Source organism: Colobus angolensis, unplaced genomic scaffold (genome assembly GCF_000951035.1).
Source record: "Colobus angolensis palliatus isolate OR3802 unplaced genomic scaffold, Cang.pa_1.0 Scaffold238, whole genome shotgun sequence".
Taxonomy (NCBI): Eukaryota; Metazoa; Chordata; class Mammalia; order Primates; family Cercopithecidae; genus Colobus; species Colobus angolensis.
In genome coordinates this window covers 109992-114297 of record NW_012115577.1, presented here as the reverse complement: position 1 = coordinate 114297, position 4306 = coordinate 109992, and the positions used below count along the sequence as shown (strand labels likewise).

Here is a 4306-nt window from a genome sequence, read left to right as displayed (position 1 = left end):
AAAACAAATCCCAGCCAGTCTTGAGTCTCATCATCCTACGATTTCAGAACTATTGTGAATACAACAGTCATCACAGAACAGTCCTGCCCAGAAAGAGGAGCTATCCCTAAATATGGTGGCCCTGGGACAGTTGGCCCTTCCTGCTGGTCCTCTTCCACATGGGCACTTTCTGCAGTGACTTTGTTGTCCTGCTATTCCACTCTACCCCGTGTCCTGACCCAAGAGACAAGGGGCCTCTGCTGCTGTGTCCACACTTGGAGAAGGAAACCTTGATGGTGTCAATTACAAGCCAGGCATGACAGCTCACCCCTGTAATCCCAGCAATTCAGGATGCTAAGGCCAGAGGATTGCTTGAGATCAGAAGTTGGAGACCAGCTTGGACAACATTGTGACATGCTCATCTCTAAAAGATATAAAAATAAGTAAACTTAGCTGGGCCTGGTGGTGGGCGCTTGTATTCACAGGTATTGGGAAGGCTGAGATCGGAAGATCCCTTGAGCTTATGGGTTCAAGGCTGCAGTGAGCTATGATCGCACCACTGGTCTCCAGTCCAGGCCACAGAATGAGATCTTGACTCCAAAAAATACATTGTAAACCTTTGCTCACTATGGGTTATTTTATTTATTATTTATTCAGTATGTATTTTGATTTTATTTTACTGGCAGCACAATAAACCAGGACATGCAGAAACTAGAAATCACATCCACTTTCCAGTGGTAAAAAGTCCAGTCCAGGGAGGTAAGAAGGAGACAGTCCTCATTAGCGCTGAGGATTCAGGGAGAATGAGATGGGCTGGGCAGGAAGGGTTTTTGTTTGTTTGTTTGTTTTCTATGAATGAATGTAACTTTTTATTATGCTAGAGTTGTTTTATTAAAGAAATAGGTGAAAATGTTTAAGTAAAATCAAATGGTTCTAAAAGTCTTACAATGAAAGCAACAGTCCTGCCATTTGTTCTTTCCAGAGACAAGAACTTTTCATTCTCTCAGTTTTTCCTTCTGGTAGTTGCCTTCATGGGTTTTTCCAAATTATTATTTTTTTCAGTTTTTCAAGTGGGTGCATATATTAATACATGTAATTTTAAAAAGCCTCTTCAGTCTATAATGCATCCTAACCGTCCCCTGCCCCGTCCCTCCCAATCCTCCAGAGCAATGACTTTCAACTCTTTTAGCAATGTCTTCTGTTTTTCTCCTCACATAACTACTTAGTCATTTCTTGATTATTTTACACATTTTAAGTGATTTCTTGAATGACAGATGAGGATTTAGCTCTTACACCATCACTATCTTCACTTTTCCTCCCATATTGTCCCAAAGTAGTTACCAGAGTTAGGGGCTAAGCAGTCACTGCATCATTATGACTATGTACATATTGCTCATTGTTGAGAAAAACAAGGTATCATGCTCTTACTTCCTATCCTGCACTTCCTTGTGCCCTAGAATTAATGATTGCCTAACCACCCTTCCCTCTTGTTTTTTTCACTTTTGCTTTATCTTCAATGAACTTCTTTCCAAATGCCCCAAATCTGGCAATAACCTATTATTATTTTTAAGAGAAAGGAATCTCACTGTGGTGGCCAGGCTGGTCTGGAAATGTTGGACTCAAGCCAACCTCTTGCTTTTAGCCTCCTGAGTATCTGGAACTGCTGGCATGAGCCATTCCACCCACCTAGTCTATTAGTATTTTTACTGTTTTTGTTTGTTTTTTGTTTTTTTTTAAGCCAGCTCCATAGCTGGAATATTGCCTGTGTTGGATCCTATTTGCTGGATCCATGTCATTCTCTGGTTTGTCTCCTCCTTCATTTTGCTGGAGTATTTTCTCCAATAGCTTCCCAAGAAAGGGCACATGGAGGTAACCCTGAGTCTTTGCTTGCCTAAAAATGTATTATTTTACCTTCATCCTTGATTATTTGGCTGAATATAGATTTAGCCGTTGAAAATCACTTTCTTTCTAGAATTCTGAAGGCATGCTTCCATTGTTTTCAGCTTCTTTTTCAAGACAGGGTCTCTTCTGTCACCCAGGCTGGAGTGCAGTGGCACAATCACAACTCCCTGCAGCCGTGACCGCGCGGGCTCAATTGATCCACCTCAGTCCCCTGAGCAGATGGGACTACTGGTGGGCGCCACAATGCCCAGCCAATTTTTGTATTTTTTGGAGAGATGGGGCTTCACCATGTTGCCCAAGCTGGTCTCAAGGGATCTGCCTGTCTCTGCCTCCCAAAATGCTGAGCCAATGTGTTACAGGCGTGAGCCACTGTGCCTGGCCAGTTTTTCTTGTATTCTCTCTCTTCTTCCTTCATTTCTCAAAGGCATCTCAAACTCAGTGGGCCCCAAACCAAAGTCAAACTCCATCAGAATATCCTGCTACTTCCAATTTTAAAATATATCTTAAATCACAGTTTCTTATTACATGCAACCTTCTGGTTCAAACTACCACAATCCCTCACTTGAACTTAGAATTGAATTTCCTGCTTCTGTATTTTTTTAAACCATAAAATATTTCAAATAAACCACGTGTGGCTTTATACTTTTTACTACATAAGAAGAATAAAGATTTGCCAGGTGTGGTGGCTCACGCCTGTAATCCCAGCACTTTGGGAGGCTGAGGCGGGTGGATCACTTGAGGTCAGGAGTTCGAGACCAGCCTGACCAACATGGTGAAAAGTCATCTGCACCAAAAACACAAAATTAGCTGGTGTCGTGGTGCACACCTGTAGTCCCATCTACTTGGGAGCCTGAGGCAGGAGAATCGCTTGAACCCAGGAAGTCGGAGGCTGCAGTGAGCTGAGGTCACGCCATTGCACTCCATCTGGGTAACAAGAACGAAACTCTGTCAAAAAAAAAAAAAAGATATGAAGAGGTTATATACTTAAACAAGGAATTGCTTTAAGTGTTTGGCATCCACTGTTCTTGTGCATGCCAGCAGCTTCTTACTGCAAACACCTGGGATTTGCTATAGAGCAGCTGGAGTACGTTCCACTCACACACAGGGCAGGGAGCTGAAAACCAAGGAGTGGAGGATCAATACTCCAGCTTTCTCCCCTCCGTTTCCCTGTATCTCAGCAGTATGGAGCTTGTTACCGATGAGAACCTGCTCACTGACTTTAAACTGCTTTTCTTATCTTCTCAGTTCCATTTCTCTATACCTCAATTGATGCTTTCTGGTAAGACTTAGCAAATAAACTGTTTTCACTGAAATTTCAGTCTTGGAATCTGCTTTGGCTTCCCCAGTCTAAGGCAGAAATATATTCATTTTCCTATCACTGGACTTCCAGGTTGTTGTCAGTTTTTCACTGCTACAAACAAGGCTGCAACATTTGTCTACAAACCTCTAGATATACGCGTAGGAAGATTTTGGTATTTCCCACTAGTGAAACTGCTCAGTCCGAGGGTACGTGCATCTTCATCTTTAATAAATACTACCAACATTTGAAAAGCCCGACAGTGTCAAGGACTGGCCAGAGTCCCATGTGTGATGGGTGTGGAATGGCAGCTCACTGTAGCAGGTGCGGGGACTCAGTTGGGGTCTTGGAGAGGCACTTAGTTACAGCAATAATGTTTCATAAATGGTATCTGATATATTCAAGACTAGTGCAGAATAAAAACACATTGCTTACAAATAATTATTCATAGATCCAAAGTCAACAAAAGTTTTTTCTTCTCATGTAAAAATATATAATTTTTTTTCCAGAGGGAGGGAGAACAACTTAAAATAAACCAGAAAACACCTTCATATTAATCATTCTTCTCATATACTTCAAATTTGAACTTAATGTCTTTCTCCTCCTGGACATCAGAGAGAACACCTGGGTATTCTGGCAGAAGTTTATATTTTTCCAAATCAATTTCTGGAAAAAACGTGTCACTTTCAAAGTCCCGCATGATCCTTGTCACAAATAGTTGAAGATGGCCTGGGTGATTCATGACTTCCTTATAAACAGAACTGCCACCAACTATCCAAGTCATCTCTACTTTATTTGCTAATTCTGGTTGTTCTATAAGTTTTAAGATATCATCCAGACTTCTGGCAAGAAAATGAGCTCCTTGTGGAGGTTCCTTGAGTTCTCTGCTGAGAACTAAATTAATTCTATCCTTTAAAGATCGATTCTTCTCAGGAATGGAGAACCAGATCTTCCTACACGTAACACCAGATTCTGTTTACCTTCTCCTGAAGAGTCTGTGTCATTCTCTGGAAATACCTAAATTCATTCCTGAGCGGCGGCCAGGGCAGGTCCCCGTTCTTGCCAATGCCCATGTTCTGGGACACAGTGACGATGCAGTTTAGCAAACGAACCATGACTGCAGCGGTG

The 4306-nt window shown here is 42.0% G+C and overlaps 1 pseudogene; it reads right to left on the bottom strand.

Annotated features, from left to right (window-relative positions):
- Window positions 1–3249: 3249 nt before the first annotated feature.
- On the bottom strand, window positions 3250–4293 carry LOC105513933 (annotated as a pseudogene).
- Window positions 4294–4306: the final 13 nt, after the last annotated feature.